A 23,610-nucleotide genomic window follows, 5' to 3' on the forward strand; every position below is an offset into this window, starting at 1 on the left:
GTGAAAAAGTTGTTTATTTTGTTTACTAGATTATATCAGTGAACCACTAGATTCCCATCATGCAACACTGTAGAAAAAATCACCAATGACTTTTTAATATCTTAATTAACCTGTCTGATATCACAAATGTATGCGATATGACGAAATACAATCACATTCAGACACACACACAGACAAATGCATGAAACCAATTGATTTATTATCGATAACATCTCACATTCTCTTGTGCTTTTGATTTACTCCGTAAAAGAAGGGTTGTAATTCCACCATGGAAAACACAGGGCCATCAGACATCAGTCCAGTTCCTCTCCTCACCAGCATTAATTCCTCTGATCATTTGAACAGGGCGAGGGAGCACAAAGCACACACAAGCTGCATTCAGTAACAATATTCTTATTTGTCTTATAAATAAAAGGCAGTTGCTCCCTGACAACACAAGGAACTTTGATCGTATTAAAAGGGCAGGGGAGACTAGCCCATATAAGCTGAATTTAGTCAATTCAGCATCAAACGCTTACTACAAGGCAGTGTTGCTGATTAAATAATGCAAGAGCACACCCTAGTGGACAAAATGCTTACAGCACCTGGTATTCCCAGGCAGTCTCCCATCCAAGTACTAACCAAGCCCGACCCTGCTTAGCTTCCGAGATCAGACGAGATCGGGTGTATTCAGGTAGGTAAGGCCGTAAGCGAAGGAACAACTCTTGGTACACCATATAGAGTCAAAGTGAGTCTAATAAACAGACATTGCATTTTCACCAATTAGATAAGCAGCTTGAGCTTTGGGTCACTCAAAAAGGGGAAGAATTACATATACTGTAGCCATCACTTTTTAGCACAGATAGTTGGATGAAATACAAACAAACCTTGCTAACATTTCAAAGCGAGGGCACATATTTCAGCCTTGTGGGAAAAAATGGACAAATACAATGACTTCTGACAAATACATCATTAGCAACAATTTCCCATGCAGCTAGCCTACTAGCCAGAATAAATACACAAAAGCTCTGAATGTTGAAAAACTATTGCATTGTTCTGTGCTAAGGAGGAGCGCATGTATGGACAATTTCATATTGTAAGCGCATGGGGCGCGTATGACACATCATGACTGGGGGTGGGGTTAGAGCGGCTTCTCAACTATCTCTTGATTGAAGTACCAGCGTGGCATAAATACCATGCTGCATTTGGCAACATGATGTTTCCACAAAATGCCAACAATGTTTCGCTACAAACAAATGTTTCCACCTTTTGATTAGTCCAATTGGTCCAGAAAATCTCTTTCAAAACTGACTTCAAAGATCTCCATACGCACAAGTCAACCTCAAGGTTTATCATCATACAAGACATCAGGGGAGAGCGCGAACGCAGTCCCCCACTACCATAAATTATGCAATTGAGATTTCCACATTTGGGAAATTCGCAGGGGTCAGCACAACCAGAGTGCAATGGCTGAGCCGAGCCTCGCCCTGGGTGAACCGCCTTCTTGATCACGGTAGCTCCCTTGCCAGGTAAGTATGACGTATACACATCGGTGGAGGGCAAGTCTCTCCAGTGCCAACATTTTCGTCTAACGGTAACCACTTTGTGTTCTGATAATATCACATCACTTCGACCTGCGTGAAATGCCGTTTAGGAATGCACTTGCAGACAGAGTGGTGAAAAAGTTGTTTATTTTGTTTACTAGATTATATCAGTGAACCACTAGATTCCCATCATGCAACACTGTAGAAAAAATCACCAATGACTTTTTAATATCTTAATTAACCTGTCTGATATCACAAATGTATGCGATATGACGAAATACAATCACATTCAGACACACACACAGACAAATGCATGAAACCAATTGATTTATTATCGATAACATCTCACATTCTCTTGTGCTTTTGATTTACTCCGTAAAAGAAGGGTTGTAATTCCACCATGGAAAACACAGGGCCATCAGACATCAGTCCAGTTCCTCTCCTCACCAGCATTAATTCCTCTGATCATTTGAACAGGGCGAGGGAGCACAAAGCACACACAAGCTGCATTCAGTAACAATATTCTTATTTGTCTTATAAATAAAAGGCAGTTGCTCCCTGACAACACAAGGAACTTTGATCGTATTAAAAGGGCAGGGGAGACTAGCCCATATAAGCTGAATTTAGTCAATTCAGCATCAAACGCTTACTACAAGGCAGTGTTGCTGATTAAATAATGCAAGAGCACACCCTAGTGGACAAAATGCTTACAGCACCTGGTATTCCCAGGCAGTCTCCCATCCAAGTACTAACCAGGCCCGACCCTGCTTAGCTTCCGAGATCAGACGAGATCGGGTGTATTCAGGTAGGTAAGGCCGTAAGCGAAGGAACAACTCTTGGTATACCATATAGAGTCAAAGTGAGTCTGATAAACAGACATTGCATTTTCACCAATTAGATAAGCAGCTTGAACATTGGGTCACTCAAAAAGGGGAAGAAATTACATATACTGTAGCCATCACTTTTTAGCACAGATAGTTGGATGAAATACAAACAAACCTTGCTAACATTTCAAAGCGAGGGCACATATTTCAGCCTTGTGGGAAAAAATAGACAAATACAATGACTTCTGACAAATACATCATTAGCAACAATTTCCCATGCAGCTAGCCTACTAGCCAGAATAAATACACAAAAGCTCTGAAAGTTGAAAAACTATTGCATTGTTCTGTGCTAAGGAGGAGCGCATGTATGGACAATTTCATATTGTAAGCGCATGGGGCGCGTATGACACATCATGACTGGGGGTGGGGCTAGAGCGGCTTCTCAACTATCTCTTGATTGAAGTACCAGCGTGGCATAAATACCATGCTGCATTTCGCAACATGATGTTTCCACAAAATGCCAACAATGTTTCGCTACAAACAAATGTTTCCACCTTTCGATTGGTCCACAAAATCTCTTTCAAAACTGACTTCAAAGATCTCCATAAGCACAAGTCAACCTCAAGGTTTATCATCAAACAAGACATCAGGGGAGAGCGCGAACGCAGTCCCCCACTACCATAAATTATGCAATCGAGATTTCCGCATTTGGGAAATTCGCAGGGGTCAGCACAGCCACAGTGCAATGGCTGAGCAGCCTTCTTGAACAGCCTTCTTGATCACGGTAGCTCCCTTGCCAGGTAAGTATGACTTTTACACATCGGTGGAGGGCAAGTCTCTCCAGTGCCAACATTTTCGTCTAACGGTAACCACTTTGTGTTCTGATAATATCACATCACTTCGACCTGCGTGAAATGCCGTTTAGGAATGCACTTGCAGACAGAGTGGTGAAAAAGTTGTTTATTTTGTTTACTAGATTATATCAGTGAACCACTAGATTCCCATCATGCAACACTGTAGAAAAAATCACCAATGACTTTTTAATATCTTAATTAACCTGTCTGATATCACAAATGTATGCGATATGACGAAATACAATCACATTCAGACACACACACAGACAAATGCATGAAACCAATTGATTTATTATCGATAACATCTCACATTCTCTTGTGCTTTTGATTTACTCCGTAAAAGAAGGGTTGTAATTCCACCATGGAAAACACAGGGCCATCAGACATCAGTCCAGTTCCTCTCCTCACCAGCATTAATTCCTCTGATCATTTGAACAGGGCGAGGGAGCACAAAGCACACACAAGCTGCATTCAGTAACAATATTCTTATTTGTCTTATAAATAAAAGGCAGTTGCTCCCTGACAACACAAGGAACTTTGATCGTATTAAAAGGGCAGGGGAGACTAGCCCATATAAGCTGAATTTAGTCAATTCAGCATCAAACGCTTACTACAAGGCAGTGTTGCTGATTAAATAATGAGAGAGCACACCCTAGTGGACAAAATGCTTACAGCACCTGGTATTCCCAGGCAGTCTCCCATCCAAGTACTAACCAGGCCCGACCCTGCTTAGCTTCCGAGATCAGACGAGATCGGGTGTATTCAGGTAGGTAAGGCCGTAAGCGAAGGAACAACTCTTGGTATACCATATAGAGTCAAAGTGAGTCTGATAAACAGACATTGCATTTTCACCAATTAGATAAGCAGCTTGAACATTGGGTCACTCAAAAAGGGGAAGAAATTACATATACTGTAGCCATCACTTTTTAGCACAGATAGTTGGATGAAATACAAACAAACCTTGCTAACATTTCAAAGCGAGGGCACATATTTCAGCCTTGTGGGAAAAAATAGACAAATACAATGACTTCTGACAAATACATCATTAGCAACAATTTCCCATGCAGCTAGCCTACTAGCCAGAATAAATACACAAAAGCTCTGAATGTTGAAAAACTATTGCATTGTTCTGTGCTAAGGAGGAGCGCATGTATGGACAATTTCATATTGTAAGCGCATGGGGCGCGTATGACACATCATGACTGGGGGTGGGGCTAGAGCGGCTTCTCAACTATCTCTTGATTGAAGTACCAGCGTGGCATAAATACCATGCTGCATTTCGCAACATGATGTTTCCACAAAATGCCAACAATGTTTCGCTACAAACAAATGTTTCCACCTTTCGATTGGTCCACAAAATCTCTTTCAAAACTGACTTCAAAGATCTCCATAAGCACAAGTCAACCTCAAGGTTTATCATCAAACAAGACATCAGGGGAGAGCGCGAACGCAGTCCCCCACTACCATAAATTATGCAATCGAGATTTCCGCATTTGGGAAATTCGCAGGGGTCAGCACAGCCACAGTGCAATGGCTGAGCAGCCTTCTTGAACAGCCTTCTTGATCACGGTAGCTCCCTTGCCAGGTAAGTATGACTTATACACATCGGTGGAGGGCAAGTCTCTCCAGTGCCAACATTTTCGTCTAACGGTAACCACTTTGTGTTCTGATAATATCACATCACTTCGACCTGCGTGAAATGCCGTTTAGGAATGCACTTGCAGACAGAGTGGTGAAAAAGTTGTTTATTTTGTTTACTAGATTATATCAGTGAACCACTAGATTCCCATCATGCAACACTGTAGAAAAAATCACCAATGACTTTTTAATATCTTAATTAACCTGTCTGATATCACAAATGTATGCGATATGACGAAATACAATCACATTCAGACACACACACAGACAAATGCATGAAACCAATTGATTTATTATCGATAACATCTCACATTCTCTTGTGCTTTTGATTTACTCCGTAAAAGAAGGGTTGTAATTCCACCATGGAAAACACAGGGCCATCAGACATCAGTCCAGTTCCTCTCCTCACCAGCATTAATTCCTCTGATCATTTGAACAGGGCGAGGGAGCACAAAGCACACACAAGCTGCATTCAGTAACAATATTCTTATTTGTCTTATAAATAAAAGGCAGTTGCTCCCTGACAACACAAGGAACTTTGATCGTATTAAAAGGGCAGGGGAGACTAGCCCATATAAGCTGAATTTAGTCAATTCAGCATCAAACGCTTACTACAAGGCAGTGTTGCTGATTAAATAATGAGAGAGCACACCCTAGTGGACAAAATGCTTACAGCACCTGGTATTCCCAGGCAGTCTCCCATCCAAGTACTAACCAGGCCCGACCCTGCTTAGCTTCCGAGATCAGACGAGATCGGGTGTATTCAGGTAGGTAAGGCCGTAAGCGAAGGAACAACTCTTGGTATACCATATAGAGTCAAAGTGAGTCTGATAAACAGACATTGCATTTTCACCAATTAGATAAGCAGCTTGAACATTGGGTCACTCAAAAAGGGGAAGAAATTACATATACTGTAGCCATCACTTTTTAGCACAGATAGTTGGATGAAATACAAACAAACCTTGCTAACATTTCAAAGCGAGGGCACATATTTCAGCCTTGTGGGAAAAAATGGACAAATACAATGACTTCTGACAAATACATCATTAGCAACAATTTCCCATGCAGCTAGCCTACTAGCCAGAATAAATACACAAAAGCTCTGAATGTTGAAAAACTATTGCATTGTTCTGTGCTAAGGAGGAGCGCATGTATGGACAATTTCATATTGTAAGCGCATGGGGCGCGTATGACACATCATGACTGGGGGTGGGGCTAGAGCGGCTTCTCAACTATCTCTTGATTGAAGTACCAGCGTGGCATAAATACCATGCTGCATTTCGCAACATGATGTTTCCACAAAATGCCAACAATGTTTCGCTACAAACAAATGTTTCCACCTTTCGATTGGTCCACAAAATCTCTTTCAAAACTGACTTCAAAGATCTCCATAAGCACAAGTCAACCTCAAGGTTTATCATCAAACAAGACATCAGGGGAGAGCGCGAACGCAGTCCCCCACTACCATAAATTATGCAATCGAGATTTCCGCATTTGGGAAATTCGCAGGGGTCAGCACAGCCACAGTGCAATGGCTGAGCAGCCTTCTTGAACAGCCTTCTTGATCACGGTAGCTCCCTTGCCAGGTAAGTATGACTTTTACACATCGGTGGAGGGCAAGTCTCTCCAGTGCCAACATTTTCGTCTAACGGTAACCACTTTGTGTTCTGATAATATCACATCACTTCGACCTGCGTGAAATGCCGTTTAGGAATGCACTTGCAGACAGAGTGGTGAAAAAGTTGTTTATTTTGTTTACTAGATTATATCAGTGAACCACTAGATTCCCATCATGCAACACTGTAGAAAAAATCACCAATGACTTTTTAATATCTTAATTAACCTGTCTGATATCACAAATGTATGCGATATGACGAAATACAATCACATTCAGACACACACACAGACAAATGCATGAAACCAATTGATTTATTATCGATAACATCTCACATTCTCTTGTGCTTTTGATTTACTCCGTAAAAGAAGGGTTGTAATTCCACCATGGAAAACACAGGGCCATCAGACATCAGTCCAGTTCCTCTCCTCACCAGCATTAATTCCTCTGATCATTTGAACAGGGCGAGGGAGCACAAAGCACACACAAGCTGCATTCAGTAACAATATTCTTATTTGTCTTATAAATAAAAGGCAGTTGCTCCCTGACAACACAAGGAACTTTGATCGTATTAAAAGGGCAGGGGAGACTAGCCCATATAAGCTGAATTTAGTCAATTCAGCATCAAACGCTTACTACACGGCAGTGTTGCTGATTAAATAATGCAAGAGCACACCCTAGTGGACAAAATGCTTACAGCACCTGGTATTCCCAGGCAGTCTCCCATCCAAGTACTAACCAGGCCCGACCCTGCTTAGCTTCCGAGATCAGACGAGATCGGGTGTATTCAGGTAGGTAAGGCCGTAAGCGAAGGAACAACTCTTGGTATACCATATAGAGTCAAAGTGAGTCTGATAAACAGACATTGCATTTTCACCAATTAGATAAGCAGCTTGAACATTGGGTCACTCAAAAAGGGGAAGAAATTACATATACTGTAGCCATCACTTTTTAGCACAGATAGTTGGATGAAATACAAACAAACCTTGCTAACATTTCAAAGCGAGGGCACATATTTCAGCCTTGTGGGAAAAAATAGACAAATACAATGACTTCTGACAAATACATCATTAGCAACAATTTCCCATGCAGCTAGCCTACTAGCCAGAATAAATACACAAAAGCTCTGAATGTTGAAAAACTATTGCATTGTTCTGTGCTAAGGAGGAGCGCATGTATGGACAATTTCATATTGTAAGCGCATGGGGCGCGTATGACACATCATGACTGGGGGTGGGGCTAGAGCGGCTTCTCAACTATCTCTTGATTGAAGTACCAGCGTGGCATAAATACCATGCTGCATTTCGCAACATGATGTTTCCACAAAATGCCAACAATGTTTCGCTACAAACAAATGTTTCCACCTTTCGATTGGTCCACAAAATCTCTTTCAAAACTGACTTCAAAGATCTCCATAAGCACAAGTCAACCTCAAGGTTTATCATCAAACAAGACATCAGGGGAGAGCGCGAACGCAGTCCCCCACTACCATAAATTATGCAATCGAGATTTCCGCATTTGGGAAATTCGCAGGGGTCAGCACAGCCACAGTGCAATGGCTGAGCCTCGCCCTGGGTGAACCGCCTTCTTGATCACGGTAGCTCCCTTGCCAGGTAAGTATGACTTATACACATCGGTGGAGGGCAAGTCTCTCCAGTGCCAACATTTTCGTCTAACGGTAACCACTTTGTGTTCTGATAATATCACATCACTTCGACCTGCGTGAAATGCCGTTTAGGAATGCACTTGCAGACAGAGTGGTGAAAAAGTTGTTTATTTTGTTTACTAGATTATATCAGTGAACCACTAGATTCCCATCATGCAACACTGTAGAAAAAATCACCAATGACTTTTTAATATCTTAATTAACCTGTCTGATATCACAAATGTATGCGATATGACGAAATACAATCACATTCAGACACACACACACACACACACACAGACAAATGCATGAAACCAATTGATTTATTATCGATAACATCTCACATTCTCTTGTGCTTTTGATTTACTCCGTAAAAGAAGGGTTGTAATTCCACCATGGAAAACACAGGGCCATCAGACATCAGTCCAGTTCCTCTCCTCACCAGCATTAATTCCTCTGATCATTTGAACAGGGCGAGGGAGCACAAAGCACACACAAGCTGCATTCAGTAACAATATTCTTATTTGTCTTATAAATAATAGGCAGTTGCTCCCTGACAACACAAGGAACTTTGATCGTATTAAAAGGGCAGGGGAGACTAGCCCATATAAGCTGAATTTAGTCAATTCAGCATCAAACGCTTACTACAAGGCAGTGTTGCTGATTAAATAATGCAAGAGCACACCCTAGTGGACAAAATGCTTACAGCACCTGGTATTCCCAGGCAGTCTCCCATCCAAGTACTAACCAGGCCCGACCCTGCTTAGCTTCCGAGATCAGACGAGATCGGGTGTATTCAGGTAGGTAAGGCCGTAAGCGAAGGAACAACTCTTGGTACACCATATAGAGTCAAAGTGAGTCTGATAAACAGACATTGCATTTTCACCAATTAGATAAGCAGCTTGAACTTTGGGTCACTCAAAAAGGGGAAGAAATTACATATACTGTAGCCATCACTTTTTAGCACAGATAGTTGGATGAAATACAAACAAACCTTGCTAACATTTCAAAGCGAGGGCACATATTTCAGCCTTGTGGGAAAAAATGGACAAATACAATGACTTCTGACAAATACATCATTAGCAACAATTTCCCATGCAGCTAGCCTACTAGCCAGAATAAATACACAAAAGCTCTGAATGTTGAAAAACTATTGCATTGTTCTGTGCTAAGGAGGAGCGCATGTATGGACAATTTCATATTGTAAGCGCATGGGGCGCGTATGACACATCATGACTGGGGGTGGGGTTAGAGCGGCTTCTCAACTATCTCTTGATTGAAGTACCAGCGTGGCATAAATACCATGCTGCATTTCGCAACATGATGTTTCCACAAAATGCCAACAATGTTTCGCTACAAACAAATGTTTCCACCTTTTGATTAGTCCACCTTTCGATTGGTCCACAAAATCTCTTTCAAAACTGACTTCAAAGATCTCCATAAGCACAAGTCAACCTCAAGGTTTATCATTAAACAAGACATCAGGAGAGAGCGCGAACGCAGTCCCCCACTACCATAAATTATGCAATCGAGATTTCCGCATTTGGGAAATTCGCAGGGGTCAGCACAGCCAGAGTGCAATGGCTGAGCCTCGCCCTGGGTGAACCGCCTTCTTGATCACGGTAGCTTCCTTGCCAGGTAAGTATGACTTATACACATCGGTGGAGGGCAAGTCTCTCCAGTGCCAACATTTTCGTCTAACGGTAACCACTTTGTGTTCTGATAATATCACATCACTTCGACCTGCGTGAAATGCCGTTTAGGAATGCACTTGCAGACAGAGTGGTGAAAAAGTTGTTTATTTTGTTTACTAGATTATATCAGTGAACCACTAGATTCCCATCATGCAACACTGTAGAAAAAATCACCAATGACTTTTTAATATCTTAATTAACCTGTCTGATATCACAAATGTATGCGATATGACGAAATACAATCACATTCAGACACACACACAGACAAATGCATGAAACCAATTGATTTATTATCGATAACATCTCACATTCTCTTGTGCTTTTGATTTACTCCGTAAAAGAAGGGTTGTAATTCCACCATGGAAAACACAGGGCCATCAGACATCAGTCCAGTTCCTCTCCTCACCAGCATTAATTCCTCTGATCATTTGAACAGGGCGAGGGAGCACAAAGCACACACAAGCTGCATTCAGTAACAATATTCTTATTTGTCTTATAAATAAAAGGCAGTTGCTCCCTGACAACACAAGGAACTTTGATCGTATTAAAAGGGCAGGGGAGACTAGCCCATATAAGCTGAATTTAGTCAATTCAGCATCAAACGCTTACTACAAGGCAGTGTTGCTGATTAAATAATGCAAGAGCACACCCTAGTGGACAAAATGCTTACAGCACCTGGTATTCCCAGGCAGTCTCCCATCCAAGTACTAACCAGGCCCGACCCTGCTTAGCTTCCGAGATCAGACGAGATCGGGTGTATTCAGGTAGGTAAGGCCGTAAGCGAAGGAACAACTCTTGGTACACCATATAGAGTCAAAGTGAGTCTGATAAACAGACATTGCATTTTCACCAATTAGATAAGCAGCTTGAACTTTGGGTCACTCAAAAAGGGGAAGAAATTACATATACTGTAGCCATCACTTTTTAGCACAGATAGTTGGATGAAATACAAACAAACCTTGCTAACATTTCAAAGCGAGGGCACATATTTCAGCCTTGTGGGAAAAAATGGACAAATACAATGACTTCTGACAAATACATCATTAGCAACAATTTCCCATGCAGCTAGCCTACTAGCCAGAATAAATACACAAAAGCTCTGAATGTTGAAAAACTATTGCATTGTTCTGTGCTAAGGAGGAGCGCATGTATGGACAATTTCATATTGTAAGCGCATGGGGCGCGTATGACACATCATGACTGGGGGTGGGGTTAGAGCGGCTTCTCAACTATCTCTTGATTGAAGTACCAGCGTGGCATAAATACCATGCTGCATTTCGCAACATGATGTTTCCACAAAATGCCAACAATGTTTCGCTACAAACAAATGTTTCCACCTTTTGATTAGTCCACCTTTCGATTGGTCCACAAAATCTCTTTCAAAACTGACTTCAAAGATCTCCATAAGCACAAGTCAACCTCAAGGTTTATCATCAAACAAGACATCAGGGGAGAGCGCGAACGCAGTCCCCCACTACCATAAATTATGCAATCGAGATTTCCACATTTGGGAAATTCGCAGGGGTCAGCACAGCCACAGTGCAATGGCTGAGCCTCGCCCTGGGTGAACCGCCTTCTTGATCACGGTAGCTCCCTTGCCAGGTAAGTATGACTTATACACATCGGTGGAGGGCAAGTCTCTCCAGTGCCAACATTTTCGTCTAACGGTAACCACTTTGTGTTCTGATAATATCACATCACTTCGACCTGCGTGAAATGCCGTTTAGGAATGCACTTGCAGACAGAGTGGTGAAAAAGTTGTTTATTTTGTTTACTAGATTATATCAGTGAACCACTAGATTCCCATCATGCAACACTGTAGAAAAAATCACCAATGACTTTTTAATATCTTAATTAACCTGTCTGATATCACAAATGTATGCGATATGACGAAATACAATCACATTCAGACACACACACAGACAAATGCATGAAACCAATTGATTTATTATCGATAACATCTCACATTCTCTTGTGCTTTTGATTTACTCCGTAAAAGAAGGGTTGTAATTCCACCATGGAAAACACAGGGCCATCAGACATCAGTCCAGTTCCTCTCCTCACCAGCATTAATTCCTCTGATCATTTGAACAGGGCGAGGGAGCACAAAGCACACACAAGCTGCATTCAGTAACAATATTCTTATTTGTCTTATAAATAAAAGGCAGTTGCTCCCTGACAACACAAGGAACTTTGATCGTATTAAAAGGGCAGGGGAGACTAGCCCATATAAGCTGAATTTAGTCAATTCAGCATCAAACGCTTACTACAAGGCAGTGTTGCTGATTAAATAATGCAAGAGCACACCCTAGTGGACAAAATGCTTACAGCACCTGGTATTCCCAGGCAGTCTCCCATCCAAGTACTAACCAGGCCCGACCCTGCTTAGCTTCCGAGATCAGACGAGATCGGGTGTATTCAGGTAGGTAAGGCCGTAAGCGAAGGAACAACTCTTGGTACACCATATAGAGTCAAAGTGAGTCTGATAAACAGACATTGCATTTTCACCAATTAGATAAGCAGCTTGAACTTTGGGTCACTCAAAAAGGGGAAGAAATTACATATACTGTAGCCATCACTTTTTAGCACAGATAGTTGGATGAAATACAAACAAACCTTGCTAACATTTCAAAGCGAGGGCACATATTTCAGCCTTGTGGGAAAAAATGGACAAATACAATGACTTCTGACAAATACATCATTAGCAACAATTTCCCATGCAGCTAGCCTACTAGCCAGAATAAATACACAAAAGCTCTGAATGTTGAAAAACTATTGCATTGTTCTGTGCTAAGGAGGAGCGCATGTATGGACAATTTCATATTGTAAGCGCATGGGGCGCGTATGACACATCATGACTGGGGGTGGGGTTAGAGCGGCTTCTCAACTATCTCTTGATTGAAGTACCAGCGTGGCATAAATACCATGCTGCATTTCGCAACATGATGTTTCCACAAAATGCCAACAATGTTTCGCTACAAACAAATGTTTCCACCTTTCTGATTGGTCCACAAAATCTCTTTCAAAACTGACTTCAAAGATCTCCATAAGCACAAGTCAACCTCAAGGTTTATCATCAAACAAGACATCAGGGGAGAGCGCGAACGCAGTCCCCCACTACCATAAATTATGCAATCGAGATCTCCGCATTTGGGAAATTCGCAGGGGTCAGCACAGCCACAGTGCAATGGCTGAGCCTCGCCCTGGGTGAACCGCCTTCTTGATCACGGTAGCTCCCTTGCCAGGTAAGTATGACTTATACACATCGGTGGAGGGCAAGTCTCTCCAGTGCCAACATTTTCGTCTAACGGTAACCACTTTGTGTTCTGATAATATCACATCACTTCGACCTGCGTGAAATGCCGTTTAGGAATGCACTTGCAGACAGAGTGGTGAAAAAGTTGTTTATTTTGTTTACTAGATTATATCAGTGAACCACTAGATTCCCATCATGCAACACTGTAGAAAAAATCACCAATGACTTTTTAATATCTTAATTAACCTGTCTGATATCACAAATGTATGCGATATGACGAAATACAATCACATTCAGACACACACACAGACAAATGCATGAAACCAATTGATTTATTATCGATAACATCTCACATTCTCTTGTGCTTTTGATTTACTCCGTAAAAGAAGGGTTGTAATTCCACCATGGAAAACACAGGGCCATCAGACATCAGTCCAGTTCCTCTCCTCACCAGCATTAATTCCTCTGATCATTTGAACAGGGCGAGGGAGCACAAAGCACACACAAGCTGCATTCAGTAACAATATTCTTATTTGTCTTATAAATAAAAGGCAGTTGCTCCCTGACAACACAAGGAACTTTGATCGTATTAAAAGGGCAGGGGAGACGAGCCCATATAAGCTGAATTTAGTCAATTCAGCATCAAACGCTTACTACAAGGCAGTGTTGCTGATTAAATAATGCAAGAGCACACCCTAGTGGACAAAATGCTTACAGCACCTGGTATTCCCAGGCAGTCTCCCATCCAAGTACTAACCAGGCCCGACCCTGCTTAGCTTCCGAGATCAGACGAGATCGGGTGTATTCAGGTAGGTAAGGCCGTAAGCGAAGGAACAACTCTTGGTACACCATATAGAGTCAAAGTGAGTCTGATAAACAGACATTGCATTTTCACCAATTAGATAAGCAGCTTGAACTTTGGGTCACTCAAAAAGGGGAAGAAATTACATATACTGTAGCCATCACTTTTTAGCACAGATAGTTGGATGAAATACAAACAAACCTTGCTAACATTTCAAAGCGAGGGCACATATTTCAGCCTTGTGGGAAAAAATGGACAAATACAATGACTTCTGACAAATACATCATTAGCAACAATTTCCCATGCAGCTAGCCTACTAGCCAGAATAAATACACAAAAGCTCTGAATGTTGAAAAACTATTGCATTGTTCTGTGCTAAGGAGGAGCGCATGTATGGACAATTTCATATTGTAAGCGCATGGGGCGCGTATGACACATCATGACTGGGGGTGGGGTTAGAGCGGCTTCTCAACTATCTCTTGATTGAAGTACCAGCGTGGCATAAATACCATGCTGCATTTCGCAACATGATGTTTCCACAAAATGCCAACAATGTTTCGCTACAAACAAATGTTTCCACCTTTTGATTAGTCCACCTTTCGATTGGTCCACAAAATCTCTTTCAAAACTGACTTCAAAGATCTCCATAAGCACAAGTCAACCTCAAGGTTTATCATCAAACAAGACATCAGGGGAGAGCGCGAACGCAGTCCCCCACTACCATAAATTATGCAATCGAGATTTCCGCATTTGGGAAATTCGCAGGGGTCAGCACAGCCACAGTGCAATGGCTGAGCCTCTCCCTGGGTGAACCGCCTTCTTGATCACGGTAGCTCCCTTGCCAGGTAAGTATGACTTATACACATCGGTGGAGGGCAAGTCTCTCCAGTGCCAACATTTTCGTCTAACGGTAACCACTTTGTGTTCTGATAATATCACATCACTTCGACCTGCGTGAAATGCCGTTTAGGAATGCACTTGCAGACAGAGTGGTGAAAAAGTTGTTTATTTTGTTTACTAGATTATATCAGTGAACCACTAGATTCCCATCATGCAACACTGTAGAAAAAATCACCAATGACTTTTTAATATCTTAATTAACCTGTCTGATATCACAAATGTATGCGATATGACGAAATACAATCACATTCAGACACACACACAGACAAATGCATGAAACCAATTGATTTATTATCGATAACATCTCACATTCTCTTGTGCTTTTGATTTACTCCGTAAAAGAAGGGTTGTAATTCCACCATGGAAAACACAGGGCCATCAGACATCAGTCCAGTTCCTCTCCTCACCAGCATTAATTCCTCTGATCATTTGAACAGGGCGAGGGAGCACAAAGCACACACAAGCTGCATTCAGTAACAATATTCTTATTTGTCTTATAAATAAAAGGCAGTTGCTCCCTGACAACACAAGGAACTTTGATCGTATTAAAAGGGCAGGGGAGACTAGCCCATATAAGCTGAATTTAGTCAATTCAGCATCAAACGCTTACTACAAGGCAGTGTTGCTGATTAAATAATGCAAGAGCACACCCTAGTGGACAAAATGCTTACAGCACCTGGTATTCCCAGGCAGTCTCCCATCCAAGTACTAACCAGGCCCGACCCTGCTTAGCTTCCGAGATCAGACGAGATCGGGTGTATTCAGGTAGGTAAGGCCGTAAGCGAAGGAACAACTCTTGGTACACCATATAGAGTCAAAGTGAGTCTGATAAACAGACATTGCATTTTCACCAATTAGATAAGCAGCTTGAACTTTGGGTCACTCAAAAAGGGGAAGAAATTACATATACTGTAGCCATCACTTTTTAGCACAGATAGTTGGATGAAATACAAACAAACCTTGCTAACATTTCAAAGCGAGGGCACATATTTCAGCCTTGTGGGAAAAAATGGACAAATACAATGACTTCTGACAAATACATCATTAGCAACAATTTCCCATGCAGCTAGCCTACTAGCCAGAATAAATACACAAAAGCTCTGAATGTTGAAAAACTATTGCATTGTTCTGTGCTAAGGAGGAGCGCATGTATGGACAATTTCATATTGTAAGCGCATGGGGCGCGTATGACACATCATGACTGGGGGTGGGGTTAGAGCGGCTTCTCAACTATCTCTTGATTGAAGTACCAGCGTGGCATAAATACCATGCTGCATTTCGCAACATGATGTTTCCACAAAATGCCAACAATGTTTCGCTACAAACAAATGTTTCCACCTTTTGATTAGTCCACCTTTCGATTGGTCCACAAAATCTCTTTCAAAACTGACTTCAAAGATCTCCATAAGCACAAGTCAACCTCAAGGTTTATCATCAAACAAGACATCAGGGGAGAGCGCGAACGCAGTCCCCCACTACCATAAATTATGCAATCGAGATTTCCGCATTTGGGAAATTCGCAGGGGTCAGCACAGCCAGAGTGCAATGGCTGAGCCTCGCCCTGGGTGAACCGCCTTCTTGATCACGGTAGCTCCCTTGCCAGGTAAGTATGACTTATACACATCGGTGGAGGGCAAGTCTCTCCAGTGCCAACATTTTCGTCTAACGGTAACCACTTTGTGTTCTGATAATATCACATCACTTCGACCTGCGTGAAATGCCGTTTAGGAATGCACTTGCAGACAGAGTGGTGAAAAAGTTGTTTATTTTGTTTACTAGATTATATCAGTGAACCACTAGATTCCCATCATGCAACACTGTAGAAAAAATCACCAATGACTTTTTAATATCTTAATTAACCTGTCTGATATCACAAATGTATGCGATATGACGAAATACAATCACATTCAGACACACACACAGACAAATGCATGAAACCAATTGATTTATTATCGATAACATCTCACATTCTCTTGTGCTTTTGATTTACTCCGTAAAAGAAGGGTTGTAATTCCACCATGGAAAACACAGGGCCATCAGACATCAGTCCAGTTCCTCTCCTCACCAGCATTAATTCCTCTGATCATTTGAACAGGGCGAGGGAGCACAAAGCACACACAAGCTGCATTCAGTAACAATATTCTTATTTGTCTTATAAATAAAAGGCAGTTGCTCCCTGACAACACAAGGAACTTTGATCGTATTAAAAGGGCAGGGGAGACTAGCCCATATAAGCTGAATTTAGTCAATTCAGCATCAAACGCTTACTACAAGGCAGTGTTGCTGATTAAATAATGCAAGAGCACACCCTAGTGGACAAAATGCTTACAGCACCTGGTATTCCAAGGCAGTCTCCCATCCAAGTACTAACCAGGCCCGACCCTGCTTAGCTTCCGAGATCAGACGAGATCGGGTGTATTCAGGTAGGTAAGGCCGTAAGCGAAGGAACAACTCTTGGTACACCATATAGAGTCAAAGTGAGTCTGATAAACAGACATTGCATTTTCACCAATTAGATAAGCAGCTTGAACTTTGGGTCACTCAAAAAGGGGAAGAAATTACATATACTGTAGCCATCACTTTTTAGCACAGATAGTTGGATGAAATACAAACAAACCTTGCTAACATTTCAAAGCGAGGGCACATATTTCAGCCTTGTGGGAAAAAATGGACAAATACAATGACTTCTGACAAATACATCATTAGCAACAATTTCCCATGCAGCTAGCCTACTAGCCAGAATAAATACACAAAAGCTCTGAATGTTGAAAAACTATTGCATTGTTCTGTGCTAAGGAGGAGCGCATGTATGGACAATTTCATATTGTAAGCGCATGGGGCGCGTATGACACATCATGACTGGGGGTGGGGTTAGAGCGGCTTCTCAACTATCTCTTGATTGAAGTACCAGCGTGGCATAAATACCATGCTGCATTTCGCAACATGATGTTTCCACAAAATGCCAACAATGTTTCGCTACAAACAAATGTTTCCACCTTTTGATTAGTCCACCTTTCGATTGGTCCACAAAATCTCTTTCAAAACTGACTTCAAAGATCTCCATAAGCACAAGTCAACCTCAAGGTTTATCATCAAACAAGACATCAGGGGAGAGCGCGAACGCAGTCCCCCACTACCATAAATTATGCAATCGAGATTTCCGCATTTGGGAAATTCGCAGGGGTCAGCACAGCCACAGTGCAATGGCTGAGCAGCCTTCTTGAACAGCCTTCTTGATCACGGTAGCTCCCTTGCCAGGTAAGTATGACTTTTACACATCGGTGGAGGGCAAGTCTCTCCAGTGCCAACATTTTCGTCTAACGGTAACCACTTTGTGTTCTGATAATATCACATCACTTCGACCTGCGTGAAATGCCGTTTAGGAATGCACTTGCAGACAGAGTGGTGAAAAAGTTGTTTATTTTGTTTACTAGATTATATCAGTGAACCACTAGATTCCCATCATGCAACACTGTAGAAAAAATCACCAATGACTTTTTAATATCTTAATTAACCTGTCTGATATCACAAATGTATGCGATATGACGAAATACAATCACATTCAGACACACACACAGACAAATGCATGAAACCAATTGATTTATTATCGATAACATCTCACATTCTCTTGTGCTTTTGATTTACTCCGTAAAAGAAGGGTTGTAATTCCACCATGGAAAACACAGGGCCATCAGACATCAGTCCAGTTCCTCTCCTCACCAGCATTAATTCCTCTGATCATTTGAACAGGGCGAGGGAGCACAAAGCACACACAAGCTGCATTCAGTAACAATATTCTTATTTGTCTTATAAATAAAAGGCAGTTGCTCCCTGACAACACAAGGAACTTTGATCGTATTAAAAGGGCAGGGGAGACTAGCCCATATAAGCTGAATTTAGTCAATTCAGCATCAAACGCTTACTACAAGGCAGTGTTGCTGATTAAATAATGCAAGAGCACACCCTAGTGGACAAAATGCTTACAGCACCTGGTATTCCCAGGCAGTCTCCCATCCAAGTACTAACCAGGCCCGACCCTGCTTAGCTTCCGAGATCAGACGAGATCGGGTGTATTCAGGTAGGTAAGGCCGTAAGCGAAGGAACAACTCTTGGTACACCATATAGAGTCAAAGTGAGTCTGATAAACAGACATTGCATTTTCACCAATTAGATAAGCAGCTTGAACTTTGGGTCACTCAAAAAGGGGAAGAAATTACATATACTGTAGCCATCACTTTTTAGCACAGATAGTTGGATGAAATACAAACAAACCTTGCTAACATTTCAAAGCGAGGGCACATATTTCAGCCTTGTGGGAAAAAATGGACAAATACAATGACTTCTGACAAATACATCATTAGCAACAATTTCCCATGCAGCTAGCCTACTAGCCAGAATAAATACACAAAAGCTCTGAATGTTGAAAAACTATTGCATTGTTCTGTGCTAAGGAGGAGCGCATGTATGGACAATTTCATATTGTAAGCGCATGGGGCGCGTATGACACATCATGACTGGGGGTGGGGTTAGAGCGGCTTCTCAACTATCTCTTGATTGAAGTACCAGCGTGGCATAAATACCATGCTGCATTTCGCAACATGATGTTTCCACAAAATGCCAACAATGTTTCGCTACAAACAAATGTTTCCACCTTTTGATTAGTCCACCTTTCGATTGGTCCACAAAATCTCTTTCAAAACTGACTTCAAAGATCTCCATAAGCACAAGTCAACCTCAAGGTTTATCATCAAACAAGACATCAGGGGAGAGCGCGAACGCAGTCCCCCACTACCATAAATTATGCAATCGAGATTTCCGCATTTGGGAAATTCGCAGGGGTCAGCACAGCCACAGTGCAATGGCTGAGCCTCGCCCTGGGTGAACAGCCTTCTTGATCACGGTAGCTCCCTTGCCAGGTAAGTATGACTTTTACACATCGGTGGAGGGCAAGTCTCTCCAGTGCCAACATTTTCGTCTAACGGTAACCACTTTGTGTTCTGATAATATCACATCACTTCGACCTGCGTGAAATGCCGTTTAGGAATGCACTTGCAGACAGAGTGGTGAAAAAGTTGTTTATTTTGTTTACTAGATTATATCAGTGAACCACTAGATTCCCATCATGCAACACTGTAGAAAAAATCACCAATGACTTTTTAATATCTTAATTAACCTGTCTGATATCACAAATGTATGCGATATGACGAAATACAATCACATTCAGACACACACACAGACAAATGCATGAAACCAATTGATTTATTATCGATAACATCTCACATTCTCTTGTGCTTTTGATTTACTCCGTAAAAGAAGGGTTGTAATTCCACCATGGAAAACACAGGGCCATCAGACATCAGTCCAGTTCCTCTCCTCACCAGCATTAATTCCTCTGATCATTTGAACAGGGCGAGGGAGCACAAAGCACACACAAGCTGCATTCAGTAACAATATTCTTATTTGTCTTATAAATAAAAGGCAGTTGCTCCCTGACAACACAAGGAACTTTGATCGTATTAAAAGGGCAGGGGAGACTAGCCCATATAAGCTGAATTTAGTCAATTCAGCATCAAACGCTTACTACAAGGCAGTGTTGCTGATTAAATAATGCAAGAGCACACCCTAGTGGACAAAATGCTTACAGCACCTGGTATTCCCAGGCAGTCTCCCATCCAAGTACTAACCAGGCCCGACCCTGCTTAGCTTCCGAGATCAGACGAGATCGGGTGTATTCAGGTAGGTAAGGCCGTAAGCGAAGGAACAACTCTTGGTACACCATATAGAGTCAAAGTGAGTCTGATAAACAGACATTGCATTTTCACCAATTAGATAAGCAGCTTGAACTTTGGGTCACTCAAAAAGGGGAAGAAATTACATATACTGTAGCCATCACTTTTTAGCACAGATAGTTGGATGAAATACAAACAAACCTTGCTAACATTTCAAAGCGAGGGCACATATTTCAGCCTTGTGGGAAAAAATGGACAAATACAATGACTTCTGACAAATACATCATTAGCAACAATTTCCCATGCAGCTAGCCTACTAGCCAGAATAAATACACAAAAGCTCTGAATGTTGAAAAACTATTGCATTGTTCTGTGCTAAGGAGGAGCGCATGTATGGACAATTTCATATTGTAAGCGCATGGGGCGCGTATGACACATCATGACTGGGGGTGGGGTTAGAGCGGCTTCTCAACTATCTCTTGATTGAAGTACCAGCGTGGCATAAATACCATGCTGCATTTCGCAACATGATGTTTCCACAAAATGCCAACAATGTTTCGCTACAAACAAATGTTTCCACCTTTTGATTAGTCCACCTTTCGATTGGTCCACAAAATCTCTTTCAAAACTGACTTCAAAGATCTCCATAAGCACAAGTCAACCTCAAGGTTTATCATCAAACAAGACATCAGGAGAGAGCGCGAACGCAGTCCCCCACTACCATAAATTATGCAATCGAGATTTCCGCATTTGGGAAATTCGCAGGGGTCAGCACAGCCACAGTGCAATGGCTGAGCCTCGCCCTGGGTGAACAGCCTTCTTGATCACGGTAGCTCCCTTGCCAGGTAAGTATGACTTTTACACATCGGTGGAGGGCAAGTCTCTCCAGTGCCAACATTTTCGTCTAACGGTAACCACTTTGTGTTCTGATAATATCACATCACTTCGACCTGCGTGAAATGCCGTTTAGGAATGCACTTGCAGACAGAGTGGTGAAAAAGTTGTTTATTTTGTTTACTAGATTATATCAGTGAACCACTAGATTCCCATCATGCAACACTGTAGAAAAAATCACCAATGACTTTTTAATATCTTAATTAACCTGTCTGATATCACAAATGTATGCGATATGACGAAATACAATCACATTCAGACACACACACAGACAAATGCATGAAACCAATTGATTTATTATCGATAACATCTCACATTCTCTTGTGCTTTTGATTTACTCCGTAAAAGAAGGGTTGTAATTCCACCATGGAAAACACAGGGCCATCAGACATCAGTCCAGTTCCTCTCCTCACCAGCATTAATTCCTCTGATCATTTGAACAGGGCGAGGGAGCACAAAGCACACACAAGCTGCATTCAGTAACAATATTCTTATTTGTCTTATAAATAAAAGGCAGTTGCTCCCTGACAACACAAGGAACTTTGATCGTATTAAAAGGGCAGGGGAGACTAGCCCATATAAGCTGAATTTAGTCAATTCAGCATCAAACGCTTACTACAAGGCAGTGTTGCTGATTAAATAATGCAAGAGCACACCCTAGTGGACAAAATGCTTACAGCACCTGGTATTCCCAGGCAGTCTCCCATCCAAGTACTAACCAGGCCCGACCCTGCTTAGCTTCCGAGATCAGACGAGATCGGGTGTATTCAGGTAGGTAAGGCCGTAAGCGAAGGAACAACTCTTGGTACACCATATAGAGTCAAAGTGAGTCTGATAAACAGACATTGCATTTTCACCAATTAGATAAGCAGCTTGAACTTTGGGTCACTCAAAAAGGGGAAGAAATTACATATACTGTAGCCATCACTTTTTAGCACAGATAGTTGGATGAAATACAAACAAACCTTGCTAACATTTCAAAGCGAGGGCACATATTTCAGCCTTGTGGGAAAAAATGGACAAATACAATGACTTCTGACAAATACATCATTAGCAACAATTTCCCATGCAGCTAGCCTACTAGCCAGAATAAATACACAAAAGCTCTGAATGTTGAAAAACTATTGCATTGTTCTGTGCTAAGGAGGAGCGCATGTATGGACAATTTCATATTGTAAGCGCATGGGGCGCGTATGACACATCATGACTGGGGGTGGGGTTAGAGCGGCTTCTCAACTATCTCTTGATTGAAGTACCAGCGTGGCATAAATACCATGCTGCATTTCGCAACATGATGTTTCCACAAAATGCCAACAATGTTTCGCTACAAACAAATGTTTCCACCTTTTGATTAGTCCACCTTTCGATTGGTCCACAAAATCTCTTTCAAAACTGACTTCAAAGATCTCCATAAGCACAAGTCAACCTCAAGGTTTATCATCAAACAAGACATCAGGGGAGAGCGCGAACGCAGTCCCCCACTACCATAAATTATGCAATCGAGATTTCCGCATTTGGGAAATTCGCAGGGGTCAGCACAGCCAGAGTGCAATGGCTGAGCCTCGCCCTGGGTGAACCGCCTTCTTGATCACGGTAGCTCCCTTGCCAGGTAAGTATGACTTATACACATCGGTGGAGGGCAAGTCTCTCCAGTGCCAACATTTTCGTCTAACGGTAACCACTTTGTGTTCTGATAATATCACATCACTTCGACCTGCGTGAAATGCCGTTTAGGAATGCACTTGCAGACAGAGTGGTGAAAAAGTTGTTTATTTTGTTTACTAGATTATATCAGTGAACCACTAGATTCCCATCATGCAACACTGTAGAAAAAATCACCAATGACTTTTTAATATCTTAATTAACCTGTCTGATATCACAAATGTATGCGATATGACGAAATACAATCACATTCAGACACACACACAGACAAATGCATGAAACCAATTGATTTATTATCGATAACATCTCACATTCTCTTGTGCTTTTGATTTACTCCGTAAAAGAAGGGTTGTAATTCCACCATGGAAAACACAGGGCCATCAGACATCAGTCCAGTTCCTCTCCTCACCAGCATTAATTCCTCTGATCATTTGAACAGGGCGAGGGAGCACAAAGCACACACAAGCTGCATTCAGTAACAATATTCTTATTTGTCTTATAAATAAAAGGCAGTTGCTCCCTGACAACACAAGGAACTTTGATCGTATTAAAAGGGCAGGGGAGACTAGCCCAT

General features: G+C 41.8%; 28 non-coding genes across 28 annotated transcripts; all 28 read right to left on the reverse strand.

Annotated features, from left to right (window-relative positions):
* Positions 1-572: 572 nt before the first annotated feature.
* Positions 573-691, reverse strand: LOC139567254 (5S ribosomal RNA). Its single transcript, XR_011673297.1, has one exon. It is a non-coding gene; the product is annotated as a 5S ribosomal RNA (ribosomal RNA).
* Positions 692-1,347: 656 nt separating this feature from the next.
* On the reverse strand, positions 1,348-1,516 carry LOC139567280 (U1 spliceosomal RNA). The gene has a single exon (XR_011673322.1). It is a non-coding gene; the product is annotated as a U1 spliceosomal RNA (small nuclear RNA).
* Positions 1,517-2,227: 711 nt separating this feature from the next.
* Positions 2,228-2,346, reverse strand: LOC139567241 (5S ribosomal RNA). Its single transcript, XR_011673284.1, has one exon. It is a non-coding gene; the product is annotated as a 5S ribosomal RNA (ribosomal RNA).
* A 648-nt stretch (positions 2,347-2,994) lies between these two features.
* LOC139567283 (U1 spliceosomal RNA) lies at positions 2,995-3,155 on the reverse strand. The gene has a single exon (XR_011673325.1). It is a non-coding gene; the product is annotated as a U1 spliceosomal RNA (small nuclear RNA).
* A 711-nt stretch (positions 3,156-3,866) lies between these two features.
* On the reverse strand, positions 3,867-3,985 carry LOC139567242 (5S ribosomal RNA). Its single transcript, XR_011673285.1, has one exon. It is a non-coding gene; the product is annotated as a 5S ribosomal RNA (ribosomal RNA).
* Positions 3,986-4,633: 648 nt separating this feature from the next.
* On the reverse strand, positions 4,634-4,794 carry LOC139567284 (U1 spliceosomal RNA). Its single transcript, XR_011673326.1, has one exon. It is a non-coding gene; the product is annotated as a U1 spliceosomal RNA (small nuclear RNA).
* Positions 4,795-5,505: 711 nt separating this feature from the next.
* Positions 5,506-5,624, reverse strand: LOC139567243 (5S ribosomal RNA). The gene has a single exon (XR_011673286.1). It is a non-coding gene; the product is annotated as a 5S ribosomal RNA (ribosomal RNA).
* A 648-nt stretch (positions 5,625-6,272) lies between these two features.
* LOC139567232 (U1 spliceosomal RNA) lies at positions 6,273-6,433 on the reverse strand. The gene has a single exon (XR_011673275.1). It is a non-coding gene; the product is annotated as a U1 spliceosomal RNA (small nuclear RNA).
* A 711-nt stretch (positions 6,434-7,144) lies between these two features.
* Positions 7,145-7,263, reverse strand: LOC139567244 (5S ribosomal RNA). The gene has a single exon (XR_011673287.1). It is a non-coding gene; the product is annotated as a 5S ribosomal RNA (ribosomal RNA).
* A 648-nt stretch (positions 7,264-7,911) lies between these two features.
* On the reverse strand, positions 7,912-8,075 carry LOC139567266 (U1 spliceosomal RNA). Its single transcript, XR_011673308.1, has one exon. It is a non-coding gene; the product is annotated as a U1 spliceosomal RNA (small nuclear RNA).
* Positions 8,076-8,798: 723 nt separating this feature from the next.
* LOC139567246 (5S ribosomal RNA) lies at positions 8,799-8,917 on the reverse strand. The gene has a single exon (XR_011673289.1). It is a non-coding gene; the product is annotated as a 5S ribosomal RNA (ribosomal RNA).
* Positions 8,918-9,581: 664 nt separating this feature from the next.
* LOC139567276 (U1 spliceosomal RNA) lies at positions 9,582-9,745 on the reverse strand. The gene has a single exon (XR_011673318.1). It is a non-coding gene; the product is annotated as a U1 spliceosomal RNA (small nuclear RNA).
* Positions 9,746-10,456: 711 nt separating this feature from the next.
* On the reverse strand, positions 10,457-10,575 carry LOC139567247 (5S ribosomal RNA). The gene has a single exon (XR_011673290.1). It is a non-coding gene; the product is annotated as a 5S ribosomal RNA (ribosomal RNA).
* A 664-nt stretch (positions 10,576-11,239) lies between these two features.
* Positions 11,240-11,403, reverse strand: LOC139567259 (U1 spliceosomal RNA). Its single transcript, XR_011673301.1, has one exon. It is a non-coding gene; the product is annotated as a U1 spliceosomal RNA (small nuclear RNA).
* Positions 11,404-12,114: 711 nt separating this feature from the next.
* LOC139567248 (5S ribosomal RNA) lies at positions 12,115-12,233 on the reverse strand. Its single transcript, XR_011673291.1, has one exon. It is a non-coding gene; the product is annotated as a 5S ribosomal RNA (ribosomal RNA).
* Positions 12,234-12,882: 649 nt separating this feature from the next.
* On the reverse strand, positions 12,883-13,046 carry LOC139567273 (U1 spliceosomal RNA). Its single transcript, XR_011673315.1, has one exon. It is a non-coding gene; the product is annotated as a U1 spliceosomal RNA (small nuclear RNA).
* Positions 13,047-13,757: 711 nt separating this feature from the next.
* Positions 13,758-13,876, reverse strand: LOC139567249 (5S ribosomal RNA). Its single transcript, XR_011673292.1, has one exon. It is a non-coding gene; the product is annotated as a 5S ribosomal RNA (ribosomal RNA).
* Positions 13,877-14,540: 664 nt separating this feature from the next.
* On the reverse strand, positions 14,541-14,704 carry LOC139567271 (U1 spliceosomal RNA). Its single transcript, XR_011673313.1, has one exon. It is a non-coding gene; the product is annotated as a U1 spliceosomal RNA (small nuclear RNA).
* Positions 14,705-15,415: 711 nt separating this feature from the next.
* LOC139567250 (5S ribosomal RNA) lies at positions 15,416-15,534 on the reverse strand. Its single transcript, XR_011673293.1, has one exon. It is a non-coding gene; the product is annotated as a 5S ribosomal RNA (ribosomal RNA).
* Positions 15,535-16,198: 664 nt separating this feature from the next.
* LOC139567260 (U1 spliceosomal RNA) lies at positions 16,199-16,362 on the reverse strand. Its single transcript, XR_011673302.1, has one exon. It is a non-coding gene; the product is annotated as a U1 spliceosomal RNA (small nuclear RNA).
* A 711-nt stretch (positions 16,363-17,073) lies between these two features.
* LOC139567255 (5S ribosomal RNA) lies at positions 17,074-17,192 on the reverse strand. The gene has a single exon (XR_011673298.1). It is a non-coding gene; the product is annotated as a 5S ribosomal RNA (ribosomal RNA).
* A 664-nt stretch (positions 17,193-17,856) lies between these two features.
* LOC139567233 (U1 spliceosomal RNA) lies at positions 17,857-18,017 on the reverse strand. Its single transcript, XR_011673276.1, has one exon. It is a non-coding gene; the product is annotated as a U1 spliceosomal RNA (small nuclear RNA).
* Positions 18,018-18,728: 711 nt separating this feature from the next.
* On the reverse strand, positions 18,729-18,847 carry LOC139567251 (5S ribosomal RNA). The gene has a single exon (XR_011673294.1). It is a non-coding gene; the product is annotated as a 5S ribosomal RNA (ribosomal RNA).
* Positions 18,848-19,511: 664 nt separating this feature from the next.
* LOC139567275 (U1 spliceosomal RNA) lies at positions 19,512-19,675 on the reverse strand. Its single transcript, XR_011673317.1, has one exon. It is a non-coding gene; the product is annotated as a U1 spliceosomal RNA (small nuclear RNA).
* A 711-nt stretch (positions 19,676-20,386) lies between these two features.
* Positions 20,387-20,505, reverse strand: LOC139567252 (5S ribosomal RNA). The gene has a single exon (XR_011673295.1). It is a non-coding gene; the product is annotated as a 5S ribosomal RNA (ribosomal RNA).
* Positions 20,506-21,169: 664 nt separating this feature from the next.
* On the reverse strand, positions 21,170-21,333 carry LOC139567277 (U1 spliceosomal RNA). The gene has a single exon (XR_011673319.1). It is a non-coding gene; the product is annotated as a U1 spliceosomal RNA (small nuclear RNA).
* A 711-nt stretch (positions 21,334-22,044) lies between these two features.
* LOC139567253 (5S ribosomal RNA) lies at positions 22,045-22,163 on the reverse strand. Its single transcript, XR_011673296.1, has one exon. It is a non-coding gene; the product is annotated as a 5S ribosomal RNA (ribosomal RNA).
* Positions 22,164-22,827: 664 nt separating this feature from the next.
* LOC139567261 (U1 spliceosomal RNA) lies at positions 22,828-22,991 on the reverse strand. Its single transcript, XR_011673303.1, has one exon. It is a non-coding gene; the product is annotated as a U1 spliceosomal RNA (small nuclear RNA).
* Positions 22,992-23,610: the final 619 nt, after the last annotated feature.

Source organism: Salvelinus alpinus, unplaced genomic scaffold, assembly GCF_045679555.1.
Source record: "Salvelinus alpinus unplaced genomic scaffold, SLU_Salpinus.1 scaffold_138, whole genome shotgun sequence".
Lineage (NCBI taxonomy): Eukaryota > Metazoa > Chordata > Actinopteri > Salmoniformes > Salmonidae > Salvelinus > Salvelinus alpinus.